This window comes from Cryptomeria japonica, unplaced genomic scaffold, assembly GCF_030272615.1.
Source record: "Cryptomeria japonica unplaced genomic scaffold, Sugi_1.0 HiC_scaffold_162, whole genome shotgun sequence".
Classification (NCBI taxonomy): Eukaryota; Viridiplantae; Streptophyta; class Pinopsida; order Cupressales; family Cupressaceae; genus Cryptomeria; species Cryptomeria japonica.
Window position 1 is genome coordinate 267,501 of NW_026728984.1, and position 15,000 is coordinate 282,500.

General features: G+C 59.6%; 1 non-coding gene across 1 annotated transcript; it reads left to right on the forward strand.

The window, feature by feature from the left end:
• Positions 1–11,921: 11,921 nt before the first annotated feature.
• On the forward strand, positions 11,922–12,040 carry LOC131867039 (5S ribosomal RNA). The gene has a single exon (XR_009365636.1). It is a non-coding gene; the product is annotated as a 5S ribosomal RNA (ribosomal RNA).
• The last annotated feature ends 2,960 nt before the right edge of the window (positions 12,041–15,000 follow it).

Consider the following 15,000-nt stretch of genomic DNA (forward strand, 5'->3'; position numbering starts at 1 on the left):
CGGACTGCTACGATTTACCCCAACAATCATCGTGCCACTCTTCGCAGAGAGGTGATAGACGCCAACGAGCCCGCGCATAGCAATCGAGGTGTAAAAAGGGCGTTGAAGGCAGGAAGCCTGGACGAAAGAGGCTACGAGGTCACCTCGAAGCGGTCTAAGAATCGGGCGCACTTGGGGCGACTACCAGTGCCAACCCCTTATCCCGCGGTGCGTCCGACACACAGAAATTTCCAAGGCGGCCAAGGAGCCTCCCCGCATAGCAATCGGGGTGTGAGGTTACGGATGCAGCATTGATAGCAATCGAGGTGTGAGGCGAAGGATGCAGAAGTGAGAGCCGAGGGATGTAGCAGAGATAGCAATCGGGGTGTGTGATGCAGAAGAGATAGCAATCGAGGTGTGCGGTGGGAAGGGCCCAGCAGCCAGAATGCATGAAGCGACGGATGAAGCAGTGATGACAACCGGGCTGTGAGGAGAGGAGGGATGCAGCCAAGAAAGCAATCAGGGCTCGAGGCAAGGGATGCATCAAGGATAGCAATCATGTTGTGAGGCAAGATTCCAAAGGCTAAACGTGAGAGGCTGCAGGGTCGACTCAGAGAGGTCTATGCATGTGAGAGGCTGAAAGCAAGGTCGACTCGGAGCGGTCTATGCATCGGGCGCGCTTGGGGCGACTACCAGTGCCAACCCCTTATCCCGCGACGCGTCCGACAAAGAGAACGTTCCAAGGCGGCAGAGGAGGTTACCAGCCGAAGGATGCAGTAGCAATAACAGGTATAGTTCCGCGGCGGCCGAGAAGACTCACCGCATAGGAATCGGGATGCGAGGCGAGGGATGCGGCGGGAAGGCCCCGACGGCTAAACGGAAGAGGCTGCAGGGCCGCCTCGGAATGGTCCAAGCATCGGATGCGATTGGGACGACTACCAGTGCCAACCCCTTATCCCGCGATGCGTCCGATACACAGATAGTTCCAAGGCGGCCGAGGAGCCTCACCGCATATCAATCGGGGTGCGAGGCGAGGGATGGGGCGGGAAGGCCCCAACGGCTAGACGGAAGAGGCTTCAGGGCCACCTCGGAATGGTCCAAGCATCGGACGCGCTTGGGGCGACTGCCAGTGCCAACCCCTTATCCCGCGATGCGTCCGATACACAGATGGTTCCAAGGCGGCCGAGGAGCCTCACCGCATAGCAATCGGGGGTGCGAGGCGAGGGATGGGGCGGGAAGGCCCCAACGGCTAGACGGAAGAGGCTTCAGGGCCGCCTAGGAATGGTCCAAGCATCGGACACGCTTGGGGCGACTACCAGTGACAGCCCCCTATCCCGCGATGCGTCCGATACGAAGATGGTTCCAAGGCGGCCGAGGAGCCTCACCGCATAGCAATCGGGGTGCGAGGTGGGGGATGCGGCGAGATGGCCCCAACGGCTAGACGGAAGAGGCCACAGGGCCGCGTCGGAATAGTCCAAGCATCGGACGCGCTTGGGGCGACTACCAGTGACAACCCCTTATCCCGCGATGCGTCCGATAGGAAGATAGTTCCAAGGCGGCCGAGGAGCCTCACCGCATAGCAATCGGGGTGCGAGGTGGGGGATGCGGCGAGATGGCCCCAACGGCTAGACGGAAGAGGCTGCAGGGCCGCCTCGGAATAGTCCAAGCATCGGACGCGCTTGGGGCCACTACCAGTGACAACCCCTTATCCCGCGATGCGTCCGATACGAAGATAGTTCCAAGGCGGCCGAAGAGCCTCACCGCATAGCAATCGGGGTGCGAGGTGGGGGATGCGGCGAGATGGCCCCAACGGCTAGACGGAAGAGGCCACAGGGCCGCCTCGGAATAGTCCAAGCATCGGACGCGCTTGGGGCGACTACCAGTGACAACCCCTTATCCCGCGATGCGTCCGATACGAAGATAGTTCCCAGGCGGCCGAGGAGCCTCACCGCATAGCAATCGGGGTGCGAGGCGAGGGATGCGGCGAGATGGCCCCAAAGGCTAGACGGAAGAGGCTGCAGGGCTGCCTCGGAATAGTCCAAGCATCGGACGCGCTTGGGGCGACTACCACTGCCAACCCCTTATCCCGCGATGCGTCCGATACACAGATAGTTCCGAGGTGGCCGAGGAGGTGGGGGATGCAGCGAGATGGCCCCAACGGCTAGACGGAAGAGGCTGCAGGGCCGCCTCGGAATAGTCCAAGCATCGGACGCGCTTGGGGCGACTACCAGTGACAACCCCTTATCCCGCGATGCGTCCGATACACAGATAGTTCCGAGGCGGCCAAGGAGCCTCACCGCATAGCAATCGTGGTGCGAGGTGGGGGATGCGGCGAGATGGCCCCAACGGCTAGACGGAAGAGGCTGCAGGGCCGCCTCGGAATGGTCCAAGCATCGGATGCGCTTGGGGCGACTACCACTGCCAACCCCTTATCCCGCGATGCGTCCGATACACAGATAGTTCCAAGGCGGCCGAGGAGCCTCACAGCATAGCAATCAGGGTGCGAGGCGAGGGATGCGGCGAGAAAGCCCCAACGGCTAGAGGGAAGAGGCTTCAGGTCCGCCTCGGAATGGTCCAAGCATCGGACGCGCTTGGGGCGACTACCAGTGACAACCCCTTATCCCGCGACGCGTCCGATACACAGATAGTTCCAAGGCGGCCGAGGAGCCTCACCGCATAGCAATCGGGGTGCGAGGCGAGGGATGCGGCGAGAAGGACCCAACGGCTACACGGAAGAGGCTTCGGGGCCGCCTCGGAATGGTCCAAGCATCGGACGCGCTTGGGGCGACTACCAGTGACAACCCCTTATCCCGCGACGCGTCCGATACACAGATAGTTCCAAGGCGGCCGAGGAGCCTCACCGCATAGCAATCGGGGTGCGAGGCGAGGGATGCGGCGAGAAGGACCCAACGGCTAGACGGAAGAGGCTTCGGGGCCGCCTCGGAATGGTCCAAGCATCGGACGCGCTTGGGGCGACTACCAGTGACAACCCCTTATCCCGCGACGCGTCCGATACACAGATAGTTCCAAGGCGGCCGAGGAGCCTCACCGCATAGCAATCGGGGTGCGAGGCGAGGGATGCGGCGAGAAGGACCCAACGGCTAGACGGAAGAGGCTTCGGGTCCGCCTCGGAATGGTCCAAGCATCGGACGCGCTTGGGGCGACTACCAGTGACAACCCCTTATCCCGCGACGCGTCCGATACACAGATAGTTCCAAGGCGGCCGAGGAGCCTCACCGCATAGCAATCGGGGTGCGAGGCGAGGGATGCGGCGAGAAGGACCCAACGGCTAGACGGAAGAGGCTTCGGGTCCGCCTCGGAATGGTCCAAGCATCGGACGCGCTTGGGGCGACTACCAGTGACAACCCCTTATCCCGCGACGCGTCCGATACACAGATAGTTCCAAGGCGGCCGAGGAGCCTCACCGCATAGCAATCGGGGTGCGAGGCGAGGGATGCGGCGAGAAGGACCCAACGGCTAGACGGAAGAGGCTTCGGGTCCGCCTCGGAATGGTCCAAGCATCGGACGCGCTTGGGGCGACTACCAGTGACAACCCCTTATCCCGCGACGCGTCCGATACACAGATAGTTCCGAGGCGGCCGAGGAGCCTCACCGCATAGCAATCGGGGTGCGAGGCGAAGGATGCGGCGAGAAGGACCCAACGGCTAGACGGAAGAGGCTTCGGGTCCGCCTCGGAATGGTCCAAGCATCGGACGCGCTTGGGGCGACTACCAGTGACAACCCCTTATCCCGCGACGCGTCCGATACACAGATAGTTCCAAGGCGGCCGAGGAGCCTCACCGCATAGCAATCGGGGTGCGAGGCGAGGGATGCGGCGAGAAGGACCCAACGGCTAGACGGAAGAGGCTTCAGGGCCGCCTCGGAATGGTCCAAGCATCGAACGCGCTTGGGGCGACTACCAGTGACAACCCCTTATCCCGCGACGCGTCCGATACACAGATAGTTCCGAGGCGGCCGAGGAGCCTCACCGCATAGCAATCGGGGTGCGAGGCGAGGGATGCGGCGAGAAGGACCCAACGGCTAGACGGAAGAGGCTTCAGGGCCGCCTCGGAATGGTCCAAGCATCGGACGCGCTTGGGGCGACTACCAGTGACAACCCCTTATCCCGCGACGCGTCCGATACACAGATAGTTCCGAGGCGGCCGAGGAGCCTCACCGCATAGCAATCGGGGTGCGAGGCGAGGGATGCGGCGAGAAGGACCCAACGGCTAGACGGAAGAGGCTTCAGGGCCGCCTCGGAATGGTCCAAGCATCGGACGCGCTTGGGGCGACTACCAATGACAACCCCTTATCCCGCGACGCGTCCGATACACAGATAGTTCCGAGGCGGCCGAGGAGCCTCACCGCATAGCAATCGGGGTGCGAGGCGAGGGATGCGGCGAGAAGGACCCAACGGCTAGACGGAAGAGGCTTCAGGGCCGCCTCGGAATGGTCCAAGCATCGGACGCGCTTGGGGCGACTACCAGTGACAACCCCTTATCCCGCGACGCGTCCGATACACAGATAGTTCCGAGGCGGCCGAGGAGCCTCACCGCATAGCAATCGGGGTGCGAGGCGAGGGATGCGGCGAGAAGGACCCAACGGCTAGACGGAAGAGGCTTCAGGGCCGCCTCGGAATGGTCCAAGCATCGGACGCGCTTGGGGCGACTACCGTTGCCAACCCCTTATCCCGCGATGCGTCTGATACACAGATAGTTCCGAGGCGGCCGAGGAGCCTCACCGCATAGCAATCGGGTTGCGAGGCAGATTATTGGGAAGGGAACCCCCTGGGATGCGGCTCAAGCAGTGCCCAAAGGGACTGGAATGCGGAATCACATCGAGAGACCCAAATGCTATACGAGGGCTCAAATCGAATTATCGATTTGGCCACGACATGGACGCATCGGAACGACTACCTTTGCCGAACCACTCGCAATTGCATCCATACCGAAACCAATAGACATTTCCGTTAGAGCCCTCGCATAGCATTCGGGAATCTCGCATGCCCCTCTAAATCGACCAATGCTGGCGCTCAATGAAAATCCGAGCGCTACCACCGTTCGAGCGCCAGCATTGGTCGAGTTAGAGGGGCACGGGGGAGAATGCTCCAGTCAACACCTCCCCTATATAAGTTATTTGTCCGATTCTCGCACAACCGTAGTCTGCCTCGTCGAATCAAACAACGGTCCCAGATTCCGACTTCCGTTCCGTAGAGACCCAAAAGCTAGATGGAGGCTCGCAAGAAAGAGAGTCGGCGCATAGCAATCGGGTTTCTCGAACGTTTAGGGACCGAGCTCACTTGCGGATAGGGCAAAATCCGCCAAGCAACCCAAAAGCTAGACAGGGGCTCGAATCGAATCGCCTAGGCGGCCACAACAACGACGTGTTGGATCGACTACCAGTGCCAAACCATTCAGCAAGACTAGTCTGTGTCGAGGCCGGATAGAGATTCTCAGAGAGCGCCCGCATAGCATTTAGGAGACCTGCCGCGTCCCTCACACTCGACAAATGGTGGTGCACGTTTATAAATCCGAGCGATCCCAACCCTTTCAAGCACCAACATCGGTCGAGATAGAGGGGCACGGAGGGGGCTGCGTGAGACAACACAGTCCCCTATATAAGTTATTTGTCCGATTCTCACACATCCGAAGAATGGTCATCAAATCGGACAACAGCCCAAACTTCCGACTTCCGTCCCAGAAAGCCCAAGAGCTATCTAAAACGTTCATGGCCGGAACTCGATCGCGGCTATACCAGTCCGCCAAGCAACCCAAAACCTAGACTGGAGCTCTAGTCGAATCACCTCTGTGGCCATTGCAAGGACGTGTTGGAGCGACTACCATTGCCGAACCATTCCGCAGGTCGAGTCCATACCAAGGCCGCATAGAGATTCACGATGAGCTCCTGCATAGCAATCAGGAGACTTGCCGTGTCCATCACAATCGATAAATCCTGGTGCAAGATTTTTGCATCCGAGCGCTCCAACCAGTCGAGCACCAGCATCAATCGACATAAACGGGCACGGGGGGAGGATGCTCGAGAACACTACCTCCCCTATATAAGTTATTTGTCCGATTCTCAAGCAGCCGAAGTCTGGTCATCGAATCGGGTCAAAGACCACAACTTCCGACTTTACCCACAATGCAAGTCATCGAATCGAACATCGGCCCCCGAGTCGGACTCCATGCGTATGTCAGGTCATCGGACCCAAATTCCGCCTTCCTGCGCATGGCGGGCCATCAATATCAACTCGGTCATCGGACCCAAACTCCGCCTTTTTGCGTATGGCACGCCTTCAAATCGGTCATCGGACCCAAATTCCGCCTTCCTGTGCATGGCGGGCCATCAACATCAACTCGGTCATCGGACCCAAATTCCGCCTTTCTGCGCATGGCACGCCATCAACTCGGTCATCGGACCCAAATTCCGCCTTCCTGCGCATGGCAGGTCATCGGACACAAATTCAGACCTCGCCAATATGCCTACGTATCGAATCGGTCATCGGACCCAACTTCCGACTTCATCCATACTGTAGGGTCTTTGAGGTTGGCGCGGTGCGCTCAACCCAGGGAGTCGACCCATCGAAGCATACACCTCCCCTATATAAGCTATTTGTCCGATTCCCACACCTGTGTAGTTTGCACCTCTGACCAGGACATCGACCCCAACTTCCGAACTCGACTGCAACGACGGCACCAGCGCCTTGGTGCGCACCTTGCGACGCACAGTCCCAACATTCGCCTTCCTGCACATGGCAGGTCATCGGACCCAAATTCCGACCTCGCGAGTATGCCTACATATCGAATCGGTCATCGGACCCAACTTCCGACTTCATCCATACCGTAGGGTCTTTGAGGTTGGCGCGGTGCGCTCAACCCGGGGAGTCGACCCAACGAAGCATACACCTCCCCTATATAAGCTATTTGTCCGATTCCCACACCTGTGTAGTTTGCACCTCCGATCAAGACATCGACCCCAACTTCCGAACTCGCCTCCAACGACCGAACCAGCGCCTTGGTGCGCACCTTGCAACGCACAGTGCCAACATTCGCCTTCCTGCACGTGGCAGGTCATCGGACCCAAATTCCGACCTCGCGAGTATGCCTACATATCGAATCGGTCATCGGACCCAACTTCCGACTTCATCCATACCGTAGGGTCTTTGAGGTTGGCGCGGTGCGCTCAACCCGGGGAGTCGACCCAACGAAGCATACACCTCCCCTATATAAGCTATTTGTCCGATTCCCACACCTGTGTAGCTTGCACCTCCGATCAGGACATCGACCCCAACTTCCGAACTCGACTAAAAAGACCGCACCAGCGCCTTGGTGTGCACCTTGCAACGCACAGTGTCAACATTCGCCTTCCTGCACATGGCAGGTCATCGGACCCAAATTCCGACCTCATGAGCATACCTACTAATCGAATCGGTCATCGGACCCAACTTCCGACTTCATCCATACCGTAGGGTCTTTGAGGTTGGCGCGGTGCGCTCAACCTGGGGAGTCGACCCATCGAAGCATACACCTCCCCTATATAAGCTATTTGTCCGATTCCGACACCTGTGTAGTTTGCACCTCCGCTCAGGACATCGACCCCAACTTCCGAACTCGCCTGCAACGACCGAACCAGCGCCTTGGTGCGCACCAAAAGTGCGCACTTTTGGAGGGCACTTTTCTGCGCTCCAAAGGTGCGCACTTTTGGAGGGCACTTTTTGGAGGGCACTTTTCTGCGCTCCAAAGGTGCGCACTTTTGGAGGGCACTTTTTGGAGGGCACTTTTCTGCGCTCCAAAGGTGCGCACTTTTGGAGGGCACTTTTTGGAGGGCACTTTTCTGCGCTCCAAAGGTGCGCACTTTTGGAGGGCACTTTTTGGAGGGCACTTTTCTGCGCTCCAAAGGTGCGCACTTTTGGAGGGCACTTTTTGGAGGGCACTTTTCTGCGCTCCAAAGGTGCGCACTTTTGGAGGGCACTTTTTGGAGGGCACTTTTCTGCGCTCCAAAGGTGCGCACTTTTGGAGGGCACTTTTTGGAGGGCACTTTTCTGCGCTCCAAAGGTGCGCACTTTTGGAGGGCACTTTTTGGAGGGCACTTTTCTGCGCTCCAAAGGTGCGCACTTTTGGAGGGCACTTTTTGGAGGGCACTTTTCTGCGCTCCAAAGGTGCGCACTTTTGGAGGGCACTTTTGTGCACTCCAAAGGTGCGCACTTTTGGAGGGCACTTTTCCTGTGCTCCAAAGGTGCACACCTAGGTGAGCACCTTCGACCACACCTTGTAGCACACCAAACTCTGACTTTCGACTTCATCCGCAATGCAGGGTCTTTGAGGTTGGCGCAATGCGCACAACCAGGGGAGTCGACCCATCAAACCCAACACCTCCCCTATATAAGCTATTTGTCTGATTCTCATACATGCGTAGCCTGCAGGAGCAATTAGGACATCGACCCCAACTTTCGGCTTCTAAACGAAAACAAGGTCTTTGAGGTTGGTGTAATGCGAACAACTAGGGGAGTCAACCCATCAAACCCAACACCTCCCCTATATAAGCTATTTGTCTGATTCTCATACATGTGTAGTCTACAGGAGCAATTAGGACATCGACCCCAACTTTTGACTTCTTAACGAAAACAAGGTCTTTGAGGTTGACGTAATGCGCACAACCAGGGGAGTCGACCCATCAAACCCAACACCTCCCCTATATAAGCTATTTGTCCGATTCTCATACATGTGTAGCCTGCAGGAGCCATTAGGACATTGACCCCAACTTTTGACTTCTTAACGAAAACAAGGTCTTTGAGGTTGGCGTAATGCGCACAACCAAGGGAGTTGACCCATCAAACCCAACACCTCCCCTATATAAGCTATTTGTCTGATTCTCATACATGTGTAGCCTGCAACAACGATTAGGACATCCACCCCAACTTCTGAATTCGTCTGCGTTGACCGCACCAAAGGTGCACGCCTTGGTGCTCACCAAAATCCGACTTCCGACTTCTTCTGCTATGCGGGGTCTTTGAGGTTGGCGCAGTGCGCACAACCAGGGGAGTCAACCCACCGAATGCAACACCTCCCCTATATAAGCTATTTGTCTGATTCTCATACATGCGTAGACTGCAGCAATGATTAGGACATCCACCCCAACTTTTGACTTCTTAAACAAGACAGGGTCTTTGAAGTTGGTGCAGTGCACACAACCAGGGGAGTCGACCCATCAAACGCAACACCTCCCCTATATAAAGCTATTTGTCCGATTCTCATACGTGTAGTCTGCAGCAGCGATTAGGACATCGACCCCAACTTCCGAATTCGTTTGCATTGACCGCACCAAAGGTGCACGCCTTGGTGTGCACCCTGGAGTGCACTTTGGTGCTCACCTCGGTGCACACTTTGGTGTGCACCTCGGTGTGCACCAAAGGTGCGCACCTTGGAGCGCACCAAAGGTGTACACTTTGGAGCGCACCACATAGGGTCTTTGAGAGGTTGGCGCAGTGCGCACACCAAGGTGGGTGTTGAGGTGCGTGCCGAGGTGGGTGGGTGCTAGGGTGCGCTCCATGGTGGGTGCCAGGGTGGGTGCGTGCTAGGGTGGATTCCAAAGAGGGTCATAGGGTGGGTGCCAAGGTGGGTTGGTGATATAGTGGGTTCAAAGGTGGGTACTAGGGTGGGTTCCAAGGTGGGTCACAAGTTGGGTGCCAGGATGCGTGGGTGTTAGGTTGGGTGCCAAGGTGGGCTCCTGCGTGGGTGGGTGCTAGGGTGGGTTTCAAGGTGGACGCGAGGGCGGGTGCCAAGGTGGGTAACAAGTTGGGTGTTAGGATGGGTGAGTGCTAGAGTGGGTGCCAAGGTGGGTGGGTGCTAAGGTGGATGCCAAGGTGGTTCACAGGGTGGGTGGGTTCTAGGGTGAGTTCCAAGGTGGGTCACAGGTTCAGTGCTAGGGTGGGTGTCAAGGCGGGTGTCGAGGTGCCTGGGTGCTAGGGTGTGGATGCCAATGTGGGTCATAGGGTGGGTACTAGGGTGGGCTGCAATGTGGGTGCCAAGGTGGGTAACATGCTCGGTGGGTTCTAAATTGGGTGCCAGGGTGGGTGTGCACCCACCTTGCCCGAGGTGGGTGCCAAGGTGCCAGTGTGGGTGGGTGCTAAGGTGGATGCCAAGGTGGGTGAGAAGGTGGGTGATAGGTTGAGTGGTAGGATGGGTGGGTGCCAAGATGGGTCACAGGGTGGGTGCAAGGGTGGGTAGGTGCTAGGGTTGGTGTCAGGGTGGGTGGGTGCTAGGTTGGGTTCCAAGGTGGGTGCGAGGGTGAGTGTCAAGGTGGGTCACAGGTTAGGTGCTAGGATGGGTGAGTGCTAGGGTGCAAAGGTGCCAGGGTGGGTGCTAGGATGGGTCGATGCTAGGGTGAGTGGCAAGGTGGGTCCACAAGTGTCAAGGTGGGTGCCGAGGTGGGTGCCAAGTCGGCGACTGCTATGGTGGATGCCAAGGTGGGTCACGGGGTGGGTGCCAAGTTGCTAGGTTGGGTTCCAAGGTGGGTGCCAACGTGGGTGCTAGGGTGCGTGGGTTAAAGGGTGTGTCACAACGTGGGTGCCAGGATGGGTGCGCACCCACACTGGCCAAGACGGGTGCGGGTGCAAGGTTGGGTTCCAAGCCCGGTCACAGGCTGGGTGCTAGGATGGGTGGGTGCCAAGGTGGGCACCAGGGTGGGTGCACCCACCCTGGCCAAGGTGGGTCACGGGGTGGGTCCTAGGGTGGGTAACGGGGTGGGTACTAAGGTGCGTGCCAAGGTGGGTCATAGGGTGGGTGCCAAGGTGGGCACCAGGGTGGGTGTGCACCAACCCTAGCCAGGGTAGGTCACGGGGTGGTTGTCGGGGTGGGCGTCAAGGAGCCAAGGTGGGTGGCAAGTAGCCAAGTTGCGTGCCAAGGTGGGTGTCGGGGTGGGTGCCAAGGATCCAAGGTGGGTGCCAAGGAACCAAGGTGGGTGTCTGGGTGGGTGCCGAGGTGGGAGCCAGGGTGGGTCCCAAGGTGAGTGCAAAGGTGGGTGCCAGGGTCAAGGTGAGTGCCAATGTGGGTTCCAAGGTGCCAGGGTCAGGGTGAGTGCCAATGTGGGTTCAAAGGTGCTAAGTTGGGTGCGAGGTTGGGTGCGAGGGTGGGTGGGTGCCAAGGTGTGCTAGGTGGAAGCCCGGGTGGGTCGGCATCCCATGGGTGTCGAGTTGGGTGCCTGATGGGTGCTTCTTGTCAAGTTTTAGTCGTCGGGACTCATTTCGAGCCTTAGAGGTCGTTTCTTGTCCGGTTGCCCTGTCTTCGACCTGGGAACCCAATTTTGGTCCTCGGGTCCCATTTTTTTTTGTCTCGCATCCCACTTTTGGCCTGTGGCCTTTTCGGGGTCGATTCTCGTTTTGGGCATCAGAGCATGTTTCTTCTCCTAAAACCCAATATTTGTTTATTAAGTCTCGGAACACATTTTTGTTCTCGTGGACCCATCATGGGTCTTGGAACGCATTTGTGGTCCTTGGGTCCCATTTTGCATCCCGAAACTTGTGTTTTGGTGCTTGATCCCTATTTTGGGTGCCCACCTTGCACCAAGTGCGCACCCGGGGCAAACCGAGCGCCTTGGTGCACCGGGGCAAGATCGAGCGTGCACCCGAGGCGCCCCGAACATGCACCAAGGTGCACTCGGCCCACATGTGAGCGCAGGTCGTTGCGCCCGAGGTGGTGTGTGGGCACCGCGTTGCAGACGGGACACTGCACGCACACGACGCCCCCTCCAGGTGCACGCACGTAGGCCGGGCCGGGTGCACACCCGACGCCCTAGCAAGGTGCGCGCACCCGGGCAGGGCTCACACTTGGCGAACGGGGCGCACTTCGCGAGGGAGGGTGTGCACCTCGACGGGGGTGGGTGGCCGGGGTGGATTCGCACGTGGGTCGCGGTTTGCTAAGTACACACTGCGACAAGCTCATAACGGGTGCGATCATACCAGCATTAGTGCACCGGATCCCATCAGAACTCCGCAGTTAAGCGCGCTTGGGCCGGAGTAGTACTGGGATGGGTGACCTCCCGGGAAGTCCCGGTGTTGCACCCTTTTTTAGTTTTTCGCCGGGCGTCGCAATGCTATTTGAATAAACCTTTTGCCCGTTTGCGTTCTCGTCGGGGCCGGGCCGGGCCGGGGTGCGCTGCCCGCACTACCGCGCGCGCGGGGGCGACACCGAGCGCGCACCCGAGGCGCCCCGAGCACACAGGCCACGGTGCAACCCGGGCGTTGTGCGCGCACCCCGGTGCGCCCGAGGTGCTGCGCGCGCACCCAGGTGAAATCGGTGTGCACCTCGGCCAGTGCGCGCTCGGTCGAGTCGCGCACGTTGGCCAAGGTGCACGGTGATGTTTCTTACTCTAAGGTTCCGCACCAGACGCCCGGGACAGGTGAGCGAAGCTGGGCGGGGCCGGGTGCGCGGCCGGGGCAGGTGCACGCAGCTGGAGAGAGCTTTGGAGCACACTTCGGAGCGCACCAATGATGCGCTCCATTCAAAAGTTTCCTGAAAAGGCAAAAAAAGTTGAGATTATAGAATTTCCCACTTGAGAGATTGTAAAAAAAAAAAATTTAAAATGAAGGAAACGCGGGTGCCAAGGTGTGCGCAGCCCAGCCAAGGTGTGCGCACCAAGGCGCCCACCCTGGCGAAGGTGCACGCAAGGTGCGCACCCGAGGCAAACCGGACAATTAACCCAACTTTCGACTTCGCGCGCACCTTGGAGCGCACTTCGGAGCGCTCCTTGGTGCGCACCAATCTTGGGCACCTCGGAGTGCACCATGGCGCCCACCAAGGTGCGCACCCGGGGCAAACCGAGCTCCGACTTCGTGTGCACCTTGGAGCGCACGAAAGGTGCGCACCATGGCGCCCACCAAGGTGCGCAGCCCAGCCAAGGCGTGCGCATCAAGGTGCGCACCCTGGCGAAGGTGCGCACCCGGGGCAAACCGAGCTCCGACTTCGTGCGCACCTTGGAGCGCACAAAAGGTGCGCAACCCAGCCAAGGTGTGCGCACCCCGGTCAAACCGAGCTCCGAATCGTGCGCACCAGAGGTGCACGCCATCGTGCGCACCTTGGAGCACACTTCGGAGCCCTCCTTGGTGCGCGCCGATGTTGCGCACCTCGGAGCGCACCCGGGGAAAACAATGCAATTAACCCGACTTTCGACTTCGTGGGCACCTCGGAGCGCTCTCGGGTTCGCACCTCGGAGCACACCGAGGTGCGCACCTTTGATGCGCTGCCTTCACCAATTTCCAGAAAAGGCAAGAAAACATTGAGAAGGTGTGCGCACCGAGGTGCCCACCCTGGCGAAGGTGCACGCGAGGTGCGCACCCGGGGCAAACCGGGCTCCGACTTCGTGCACGCCGCACCTTGGAGCACACTTCGGAGCGCTCCTTGGTGCGCACCAGGGCGCGCAACCCAGCCGAGGTGCCCACCCCGGCGAAGGTGCACGCGAGGTGCGCACCCGGGGCAAACCGGGCTCCGACTTCGTGCACGCCATGGTGCCCACCGCGGCGAAGGTGCACGCGAGGTGCGCACCCGGGGCAAACCGGGCTCCGACTTCGTGCACGCCGCACCTTGGAGCACACTTCGGAGCGCTCCTTGGTGCGCACCATGGTGCCCACCAGGGCGCGCAACCCCGCCGAAGGTGCACGCGAGGTGCGCACCCGGGGCAAACCGGGCTCCGACTTCGTGCACGCCGCACCTTGGAGCACACTTCGGAGCGCTCCTTGGTGCGCACCATGGTGCCCACCAGGGCGCGCAACCCCGCCGAAGGTGCACGCGAGGTGCGCACCCGGGGCAAACCGGGCTCCGACTTCGTGCACGCCGCACCTTGGAGCACACTTCGGAGCGCTCCTTGGTGCGCACCAGGGCGCGCAACCCAGCCGAGGTGCCCACCCCGGCGAAGGTGCGTACCCGGGGCAAACCGGGCTCCGACTTCGTGCACGCCGCACCTTGGAGCACACTTCGGAGCGCTCCTTGGTGCGCACCATGGTGCCCACCAGGCCGCGCAACCCAGCCAAGGTGTGCGCACCAAGGTGCACGCGAGGTGCGCACCCGGGGCAAACCGGGGTCCGACTTCGTGCACGCCGCACCTTGGAGCACACATCGGGGCGCTCCCGGGTTCGCACCGGCGTTGCGCACCGTGGTGGGCACCTCGGAGCACACCAAGGTGGGCAGCGAGGTGCGCACCTTTGATGCGATGCCTTCACTAATTTCCATAAAAGGCAAAAAAAAAACGAGATTTTAAAATTTCCGTTTTGAAAGATAGTGAGAAAAAGGGAATGCTGGTGCCATCTTGAGCCCGCCCTGGTGCGCAGCCCAGCCAAGGTGTGCGCACCAAGGTGCCCACCCTGGCGAAGGTGCGCGCCCGGGCAATTAATCCAACTTCCAACTTCGCGCGCGCCAGGGTGGGAGCGCACCCAACAACCGGGCCTGGGAAGAGCCAATGCGAGAAACCCCACCAAACGCTCTGACAAAAAAAGAGGGGGCGCTCCAGTAACCCCGCTTCGGAGCGCACCCTGGGCAAACCCAGCCAAGGTGCCCACCCCGGCCAAGGTGCAGGCGAGGTGCGCACCCGGGGCAAACCGGGCTCCGACAACGTGCACGCCGCACCTTGGAGCACACTTCGTAGCGCTCCCGGGTGCGCACCTCAGAGCACACCAAGGTGGGCAGCGAGGTGCGCACCTTTGATGCGCTGCCTTCACTAATTTCCAGAAAAGGCAAAAAAAAAAGGAGATTTTAAAATTTCCGTTTTGAAAGATAGTGAAAAAAACGGAACGCGCGTGCCATCTTGAGCCCGCCCTGGTGCGCAGCCCAGGTAAGGTGCCCACCCTGGCAAAGGTGCGCACCCGGGCAATTAACCCTACTTCCGACTTCGTGCGCGCCAGGGTGGCAACCGGGCCTCGGAAGAGCCAATGCGAGAAACCCCACCAAACGCTCCGACAAAAAAAGAGGCGGCGCTCCAATAACCCCGCTTCGGAGCGCAGCCGGGGCAAACCCAGCCAAGGTGCCCACCCCG